The sequence below is a fragment of the Schistocerca cancellata genome, chromosome 1, assembly GCF_023864275.1.
Source record: "Schistocerca cancellata isolate TAMUIC-IGC-003103 chromosome 1, iqSchCanc2.1, whole genome shotgun sequence".
NCBI classification, from domain to species: domain Eukaryota; kingdom Metazoa; phylum Arthropoda; class Insecta; order Orthoptera; family Acrididae; genus Schistocerca; species Schistocerca cancellata.
In genome coordinates, this window is record NC_064626.1 from 1,117,221,967 (window position 1) to 1,117,232,484 (window position 10,518).

At 46.9% G+C, this 10,518-nt stretch overlaps 1 pseudogene; it reads left to right on the plus strand.

Annotated features, from left to right (window-relative positions):
- The first annotated feature begins 306 nt into the window (after positions 1 to 306).
- LOC126104732 (5S ribosomal RNA) lies at positions 307 to 424 on the plus strand (annotated as a pseudogene).
- Positions 425 to 10,518: the final 10,094 nt, after the last annotated feature.

A 10,518-nucleotide genomic window follows, 5' to 3' on the forward strand; every position in this document is an offset into this window, starting at 1 on the left:
CCGCGGTGCTCCCTGACCCCTTGGCCGAGCGGTTCTAGGCACTTCAGTCTGGAACCGCGCGACCGCTACGGTCGCAGGTTCGAATCCTGCCTCGGGCATGGATGTGTGTGATGTCCTTCGGTTTAAGTAGTTCTAAGTTCTAGTGGACTGATGACCTCAGATGTTAAGTCCCATAGTGCTCAGAGCCATTTGAATCACTTGGACCCTGACCCCTGGGCCCACTAGTGTTTAACCGTACAACAAATTCATCTTACCTCGTACCAATTCTAGGCGTCCGATTAGCTCGCCTACATAAGCGTAACGTTAGGCAACGGCCTTGCTGCAGTGGATACACCGGTTCCCGTGAGATCACCGAAGTTAAGCGCTGTCGGGCGTGGCCGGCACTTGGATGGGTGACCATTCGGGCCGCCATGCGCTGTTGCCATTTTCGGGGTGCACTCAGCCTCGTGATGCCAATTGAGGAGCTACTCGACTGCATAGTAGAGGCTCCGGTCAAAGACCACCTTCACAACGACAGGGAGAGCGGTCTGCTGACCACACGCTCCTCCTATCCGCATCCTCAGCTGAGGATGACACGGCGGTCGAATGGTCCCGGTGGGCCACTTGTGGCCTGATGACGGAGTGCTTCATCACCTAAGCGTAACGTTACACGTGCTATTAACCTTAAGTGCAATAATAAGATTAACAACAGTGTAAAAATTATACATAAATTGGGCTGGTATTCAGAGATATACGATGAGAGCGGTGCTAGAAGGAGAGCAAAGTTTTAGGTATGCCAGAGCTGTGGGTTTGTTAAACTTAGCTTATTTTGCTTGCGGCTTCTCTTCCTCGTACGGCCATGAGTGGCCTACAGACCGGTTTGTTAATATTTCCCAAAGACAACAAACAGGTCGGAACAGCTTTCAGCCAGAGGGGAATGCGCTGTTTTTGTGGGGTCTTCGCCGTCGCCTCTGGTCCCTGCCTCGGGCCGGACGCTGCACGGCTGCAGCGGGCTGGCAGGCAATTGCCGACCCCTAATTACGGACACGTGGGGACGCAACTGGCGGCGGCGTCGGTGTCGGCGGAAATTAGTCCGCCCCGTCCCTCTTCTGCCGCTGTTCCGCTGCCCGCCACGTTGCGTGTTGAACGCGCTGCGACGTTTCCGACGTCGTGGAAGTGCTGCCCTGCCTCATGCAGACAACTACATTCATGCTCATAAATTAAGGATAATTGCAGAATGTGGTGCCACACAACGTGGCGCTACACAAAACTGGCGCTAATAGCATAGGCACATAGGGAACACACACGACACACATCTGTAAGTCCGCGGTATTGGTGACAAGCTGACAAAACCGTCCAGAAACACATCTGCTACAAAACGCCACAGTATCCTGCGGAGGGGTATGATCGCCGCGCGGGATTAGCCGAGCGGTCTTAGGCACTGCAGTCATGGACTGTGCGGCTGATCCTGGCGGAGGTTCTAGTCCTCCCTTGGGCATGGGTGTGTGTGTTTGTCCTTAGGATAATTTAGGTTAAGTAGTGTGTAAGCTTGGGGACTGATGACCTTATCAGGTAAGTCCCATAGGATTTCACACACATTTGAACATTATTTTGGGGTATGATCACCATGCAAACGTACACAGGCCGCACAACGGGTTTCCATGCTCTGGATCAGGTGGTCGAGCAGCTGCTGGGGTATAACCTCCCATTCTTGCACCTGTCTGTCGGAGCTCCTAAAATGTTCTAGGGGATTGAAGACGTGCAGCGATACGTCGACAGAGAGCATCCCAGACGTGCTCGATGGGGTTTAGGTTTGGAGAACAGGCAGGCCACTTCATTCGCCTGATATCTTCTGTTTCGAGGTACTTAATGATGGCAGCTTGGTGGGGCCGTGCGTTATCATCCATCAGGAGAAAGGGGGGACCCACTGCACCCCTGGAGAGGCGGACATACTAGTTCAAAATGACGTTGCGATAAACCTGACCTGTTACAGCTGCTCTGTCAATGACATGCAGGGGTGTACGTGCACTAATCATAATCCCACCCCACACCATCAAACCACGACCTCCATACAGGTCCCTTTCAAGGACATTAAGCGATTGGTATCTGGTTCCTGGTTCACGCCAGATGAAACCCCGGCGATCATCAATGTTCAGACTATACCTGGACTCGTCCGTGAACATAACCTGGGACCACAGTTCCCGTGACCACCTACTGTGTTCTTGACACCAGGGGTCAGTGGAATGCACCTTGCAGTCTCCGGGCGAATAAACCACGTCTGTTCAGTCGTCTGTAGACTGTGTGTCTGGAGACAATTGTTCCAGTGGCTGCGGTAATGTCCCGAGAAGTACTCCTTGGCCGTTTGCGGGCACTGATGGTGAGATATTGGTCTTCTTGTGGTGTTGTACACTGTGGACGTCCCGTACTGGACACGTTTCCTGTCTACTGGAATCGTTGCCATAAACTTGATCAAACTTTGTGGCACACGGAGGGCCTCTGCTACATTCTGCTGTGTTTGGCCAGCCTCCAGTCGCCCTCGTATTCTACCCCTCATAACGTCATCAATATGTGTTCTTTGAGCCATTTTCAGCACACCGTCACCATTAGTACGTCTGTAAACGTCTGCACACTTACTCGCTGCGCCGTACTCTGACATGCACCAACACACCTCTGCGTATGTGGACTGCTGCCAGCGCCACCGTGCGACGACCGCAGGTCAAATGCGCCACATGGTCATACCCTGATGTGATTTAAACCCGCAAACCACAGACCAGAACGTTGTTTCACCATGTATCAGCATTATCCTTAATTTATGAGCATGAGTGAGTGTAGTATTAGCCGTGCATGCTTCTCAAGTTGGTGTTTGTTTGGCTTGTGAGCAGGCAGTACAGCGTAATATTGCAGATCTGCCGAGAAAATAAATGAATCTCTTACGCCGTACTTTCCGTCGTAAACCCTCCCTGTAATCCTGTAATGGATCTGCAATAACTTTCTGCTCCTCTCCTACTTCAAGCAAAGCAGGATTTTGGACAGTAACTTACGAGGACAACACGGCATGTGTTATCACCCGATTTTTGAGGAACTTCGCCCTGTGGAAGTGGAGTCAAAATAAGCAATACCTGTCTCGGCTTGTCCGTTGATACTCGACCGTTTCTGAAAAAACGTCGGTCAACGTTTTCGAGGTATTTTGAAGGTGCTTTATATTCCTTTTACCACGCGATATTCTCAGAGGAAATAGTGGCTCAGTTGTTAGCGTCATGGTTTCTCAGTTTTGCGCTTCGTATTCTAAAGACGATTACTGTTTTACTTTATTTTTATCGCTTTCATTTATCTATCGATGTCCGTAGAAGGTTACTATGTACATGAACGTTTCTTATGAAATTAGGTGGTATAAGGGCGTTATTTTAACTGAAAAATTACAACTGGATTTCAGAATAAGTGTCACACATTTATTACATAATGTATGTCTATATGGTATGTTGAGGGGTTGTGTATTTCCTTCAATGATACCGATCGCAACAACATTCCAAACACATATATATCCCGAATACCACGAGGTTCGCCACAGTGACATTTCACCGCATGAATCTCGTTCGGGAGACATTCATCGTTAGGACTGGTGAATATTTCGCGCGTTGGCAATAATTTCGCCGCAAATCGTGCATAACGGATCACTTTGCCGAAAACTAGCACCTGCAACTGATTATGAATCAACTACGGGAATTTCACCGAAAAGAATTACAAATAATTTTTTCATTTTTTTCATTGATTCATATGACATACAGTTGCTAGGTAAATAAGAACAATATTATATCCATATACAGTGGAAAGCATTCGTGTAGTAATCGCCCAGAAACATGGATACATAAATGAAAAATAAAAATAAAAGCAATTCCAAGATGTTACTCCAGACGGGTGTAAAATGAATGTGCGCAACATAGAGTAATAAACGCTAAAATGAAGACTTGACCCTGTCTGAATACTCCTTAAGCAGATCTTAGGACCTCTTAATCCTATAAATTACAATCTAAACATAAATTAATGATGAACGCAACTAATCCTACTAAATGATAAACGTTCCTCCTTATATATTTATTGTAGATTAAAAAAACCTTTATATTACAAAGTTTACATTTCCTAAGTAAAATTACTAATCAATTGCCCAACTCTGCCACTTATTATGACTGTGCGGTCTAATATCAATAAAGCTAAATACTGACATCATCTACATACCAAACACTAGAAGACACTACTTTCAAAGATCATCTGCGGTGGTGTGGAACCTCAGTGGAAATAAACTAACGTGATCACAGATTTTTAGCTTTTATACCCCTAATAAGCCGAAGCAAGAACCAATTTGCGATATCACCGTATGTACTGCGTCCAGTGCGTCGAAGTGATGGTTCTCGTATTCGTCTGCAACGATGGGAGAACTCTAGCCACAAATAAACTCTTTCAAACACTAGGACGGTGGAAGGCGGTCCTCTGACTCTAATACTATCTGACACTAATACTATCTTCTTCTCTCTGTGTTCTATGGACTAGAAACGCAAACTCCCAGACACAAGGACGGAGTTCAGATAACGTCTCAACGTAAGTATAGGCAGAGGAAGTGCTCTCAATTACTGAACATTGCATACTCAACGACGACTTCCAACCCGGAGGTGAAGTTTAGAATCGTATAGATTCGCAACAGTACAGTACCTAACTGTTCTAACTATAAACTCTCCTGAGAGCAAAGAAAGCAAGTCCGTCCGCAGCAACAAAGCTGATGTCGAGCGACCGTCACACACGGGAGCCCACAACGGAAGACTACGTCTATCCACCACTGGCTTCCCAGCAAGGCTCAGCTCCCCACCATCGTAATTCCGAAAACGAATCATATTCCCGAAACCACGGAATATTCTCCCTCTCTACAGATTCTTCCGAACGCCGAACAAGCATATTTTAGTCTTTTGTCGTCCAGCGCAGAAAGTTTGCCAGGAAAAACCTATACTCGTACAATGTTACGCTTCTGAGTAAAAATCCTTGAAATAACCCAGCCTGCGTGGTTTCCGAGGTGCCGCTTCATCGTTCCTCTCACCTGCGTCCAAGATTTTCAGCGTTCGGAAGTATTATACGGTTATCCTACCGGCTACTACTACAATAGCGGCCAGCCGTCATCCTATTGTACTCCAGAGCTCAGGTGCCACGATGTCCTCCTAGCTACACTCCTGGAAATTGAAATAAGAACACCGTGAATTCATTGTCCCAGGAAGGGGAAACTTTATTGACACATTCCTGGGGTCAGATACATCACATGATCACACTGACAGAACCACAGGCACATAGACACAGGCAACAGAGCATGCACAATGTCGGCACTAGTACAGTGTATATCCACCTTTCGCAGCAATGCAGGCTGCTATTCTTCCATGGAGACGATCGTAGAGATGCTGGATGTAGTCCTGTGGAACGGCTTGCCATGCCATTTCCACCTGGCGCCTCAGTTGGACCAGCGTTCGTGCTGGACGTGCAGACCGCGTGAGACGACGCTTCATCCAGTCCCAAACATGCTCAATGGGGGACAGATCCGGAGATCTTGCTGGCCAGGGTAGTTGACTTACACCTTCTAGAGCACGTTGGGTGGCACGGGATACATGCGGACGTGCATTGTCCTGTTGGAACAGCAAGTTCCCTTGCCGGTCTAGGAATGGTAGAACGATGGGTTCGATGACGGTTTGGATGTACCGTGCACTATTCAGTGTCCCCTCGACGATCACCAGTGGTGTACGGCCAGTGTAGGAGATCGCTCCCCACACCATGATGCCGGGTGTTGGCCCTGTGTGCCTCGGTCGTATGCAGTCCTGATTGTGGCGCTCACCTGCACGGCGCCAAACACGCATACGACCATCATTGGCACCAAGGCAGAAGCGACTCTCATCGCTGAAGACGACACGTCTCCATTCGTCCCTCCATTCAAGCCTGTCGCGACACCACTGGAGGTGGGCTGCACGATGTTGGGGCGTGAGCGGAAGACGGCCTAACGGTGTGCGGGACCGTAGCCCAGCTTCATGGAGACGGTTGCGAATGGTCCTCGCCGATACCCCAGGAGCAACAGTGTCCCTAATTTGCTGGGAAGTGGCGGTGCGGTCCCCTACGGCACTGCGTAGGATCCTACGGTCTTGGCGTGCATCCGTGCGTCGCTGCGGTCCGGTCCCAAGTCGACGGGCACTTGCACCTTCCGCCGACCACTGGCGACAACATCGATGTACTGTGGAGACCTCACGCCCCACGTGTTGAGCAATTCGGCGGTACGTCCACCCGGCCTCCCGCATGCCCACTATACGCCCTCGCTCAAAGTCCGTCAACTGCACATACGGTTCACGTCCACGCTGTCGCGGCATGCTACCAGTGTTAAAGGCTGCGATGGAGCTCCGTATGCCACGGCAAACTGGCTGACACTGACGGCGGCGGTGCACAAATGCTGCGCAGTTAGCGCCATTCGACGGCCAACACCGCGGTTCCTGGTGTGTCCGCTGTGCCGTGCGTGTGATCATTGCTTGTACAGCCCTCTCGCAGTGTCCGGAGCAAGTATGGTGGGTCTGACACACCGGTGTCAATGTGTTCTTTTTTCCATTTCCAGGAGTGTATATTAGTTATGACGTTTGATAGGTTTTGTATATGACCAGACAGATGTGCACTTGTGTACCTCGGCAGTCCCAGAAAATTCGCATTTCTTTTCGGTATGCTTATATGTAACCAGGCAAATGTGCATTTGATATGACCGGAAAAATCTGCGGTCATACGCAAGATGTGTTTTATTGGTATTTTTATATATGACCAGACGGGTATGCACAGTGTAACCCTGTAATGTTCTTAAAATTTGTATATACTCTCGGTGTACTTTATATATCACCAGACTGATGTGCTGTATGTATCCCTTCAGAACCCATAAAATATCTATGTATGATCGTATCTTATTACGTATAGGACCAGACAGATGTACATTGTAATTCCGCAGTTCTCGTGAAATTTGCATTTAATTTTTGGTAAGTCGTATATGTGACCAGGCAGCCGTGCAATTGTGTAGGTCTACAGCTTGCACAAGTTTTGTATATGTTTACGTGATACAGTAATCTCTAGAATTATGTACAAGCCCTAATGACGTAGTGTTACCACACACGCAGAGCCTGTTATGACGCGAGCTGTGACATCCATTGGCGCCTCTTCTGCTAGCGCCATCTCGCGACGCGGCCTGTAGTGTAAGAGCAGAGCCGGAGTTGCGGTAGTACCTAGCTTGAGCTTGTATGTGATGGAGATACTTAACATTTATAATGTCATCTCTCTTGGACGCCTATGTGCTACTTACGACAATTTTGTAAGGCCTGCGTGTTATAGGCAACTATTAATATCACCATTGTTTGCCTTGATGTTGTAGCCCGTATGTGTCCTAAGGTATGTAACTAAATTAGATGTATACATGTTGCCGGCCGGAGTGGCCGTGCGGTTCTAGGCGCTACAGTCTGGAGCCGAGCGACCGCTACGGTCGCAGGTTCGAATCCTGCCTCGGGCATGGATGTGTGTGACGTCCTTAGGTTAGTTAGGTTTAATTAGTTCTAAGTTCTAGGCGACTGATGGCGTCAGAAGTTAAGTCGCATAGTGCTCAGAGCCATTTGATCCATTTTTTTGTATACATGTTATATAAGTGGAATCCAAGCCCACTTTTATAGTGTTTTCTGTCCTCCCTAGATCCGATGATGGCGGCTTTAGTTTCGCCGAAACCGGTAATCATGGAATAAAAAGAGCCGGCCGCGGTGGTCTAGCGGTTCTAGGCGCGCAGTCCGGAACCGCGCGACTGCTACGGTCGCAGGTTCGAATCCTGCCTCGGGCATGGATGTGCGTGATGTCCTTAGGTTAGTTAGGTTTAAATAGTTCTAAGTTCTAGGGGACTGATGACCACAGATGTTAAGTCCCATAGTGCTCAGAGCCATTTGAACCATATTTTTTTTAATAAAAAGAATTCCTGCGATCTTGGCTACCAGTTTATTGTTTTACATCTGAAAATGGCTCACATAAATCTATTTGTAGTACAGGTCTAATAAACTCCGTTTACGTACTATGTCTCTGCCACTTATGCTGAAATGAACATCCGGTACCTCACAGTGATCTGATATTCCTTTTCTCATGTGAATTTTTGGTCGGTAAGAGATAAACGAAACGCATTGGTACGGACGTCACGCGTGGCTTCGCACACGTTGACCAGCACTGGCTGAGACAGAGCCGACTGACTGAGTCAGGGGGACAGAGCGCTACGTGACGGCGAGGCAAACGCCGCCGCTGGAGTTACGTCGCAGCTTCGTAGCGGCCGCGAGTTTTTCGAGAGAAACGTGGCAGTCATACGAAACAGATGGTCGCCTACCGCCGTTTCGGGCCCTTTTATGTTCTTTTTTCTCTCTGCTGTCGTTGTAACCAAGCCCAGTGGTAGGTCGGACCACTTACTCGCGACAATAAGGTAATGGTAACTCATATACATAGCGTTGCACCGTGCCAAGACTAAAACACAAACTGACTCAACCTGAATCCAAATTATTATAATGTGGTAAATTCAAGTAATGATACAGCTCATAGGTACTCTCTTGCTAAATATACGTTTCCTGGTTGACTCCTGCTTTAGCATGTGATTGTATTTAGTAGTCAACAACAAAAATCTGTAACTAACTTGCATTAGTGGTTCCCCTCTGTCAACAGAGAACTGGATCGTATCTGATTGCATCTAGGCACAGATATTAACCACTCAAATAATTAATATTATAAAAGCGCTTGATAATGAGCTCCTCACCAAATATACTCTGTGTCTTCGTCAACTTAATACTAAGCGACCAGTCGTAGTGATTCGTCAAACAAAATTAAGCGTAACAGTATCTATTTCTGAGACATCAGTCATCGGACTGGTTTGATGCGGCTAGCCGCTAATTCCTTTCCGTACCCAAAGACTCTGGTCACACCAATATCCAAGAAAGGCAATAGGAGTAATTCACTAAATTACAGGCCCGTATCATTAGCGTCGATATGCAACAGGATTTTGGAACACATATTGTGTCCGAACATTATGAATTACCTAGAGGGGGCGGTCTATTACCACATAGTCAAAACGGATTTAGAAAACATTCTTCTGAAACAAACTGCGTGCTATCGAGAAAGATTTCAAATTGATTCCTTATTTCTATATTTCCAGAAGAAAAGCGACTTGTAATCAAATTGTGTGCTTATGGAATATCGTCTCTGTTATGCGAATGGATTAATGATTTCCTATCAGAGAGGTCAAAGTTCGTAGCGACAGAAAGAAAGTTATTGAGCAAAACGAAATTGATTTCTGGCGTTCCCCAAGGTAGTGTTATAGGGCCACTATTGCTCCGCATCTATATAAACGATTTACTAGATAATCTGAGGAGCCGTCACCGGTTGTTTGCAAATGATGCTCTCGTTTCTAGTCTAGCAAAGTCATCATGAGATCAAAACAAGTTCCAAAACGATTTAGAAAAGATATATGCATGGCGCAAAAATTAACCCCAAATAATGAAAAGTTTGAGTTCATCCTCATCACTGCTAAAAGGAATCCGTTAGACTTAGTCTGCACGATAAATCAATCAAATCTAAAGGCCGTAACTTCAACTAAATATCTAAGAATTACAAATACGAAAAACAAAGTGGAAAGAGCACATAGAAAATTTTATGGGAAAGGGGACCAAACACTGCGTTTTGTTGGCAGAACACTTAGAAGAAGCAACAGGCCTACTAGAATGCCTACAATATGCTTGTCCGTCTTCTTTCGGATTCCTGCTGCGCGGTGTGGGATACTAACCGAATACGATTAACGGAGTACATCGACAAAGTTCCAGGAATGGCAGCACGTTTTGTATTCTCGAGAAATAGGTTAGAGTGTGTCACGGACATGATACAGGATTTGAGGTTGACATCATTAAAACAAAAGCGTTTTTCTCGTTGTGGAGAGATCTTCTTAGGAAATTTCAATCACCAGCGTTCTCCTCGAAATGCGAAAATGTTATGATGACCGCCGACCTACATAGGGAGAAACGATAATAAATACAAAATAAGAGAAATCAGAGCTCGTATGGAAAGATTCAGGTATTAGTTTTTTCCGCGCGCTGTTCGAGAATAGAATATCAGAATTATTGTGGAGGTGATCCGATGAACCCTCTGGCAGGCACTTAAGTATGATTCCCAAAGTAGCGATGTAGATGTAGATGCCAACCTCCTTATCTCAGAGTCCTCGGTTATTTGCTGGACTTGTCCCAGTCTCTGTCTCTCTTCACAGTTTTACCCTTTACAGCCCCTCTAGCACTGGAAGTCGCTCTCTGAGGATTTAACGCATCTCCTATATCCTGTCCCTTGCACTTGTCAGTATTTTCCATCTACATCTACATACATACTCCGCAATCCACCATACGGTGCGTGGCGGAGGGTACCTCGTACCACAACTAGCATCTTCTCTCCCTGTTCCACTCCCAAACAGAACGAGGGAAAAATGACTGCCTA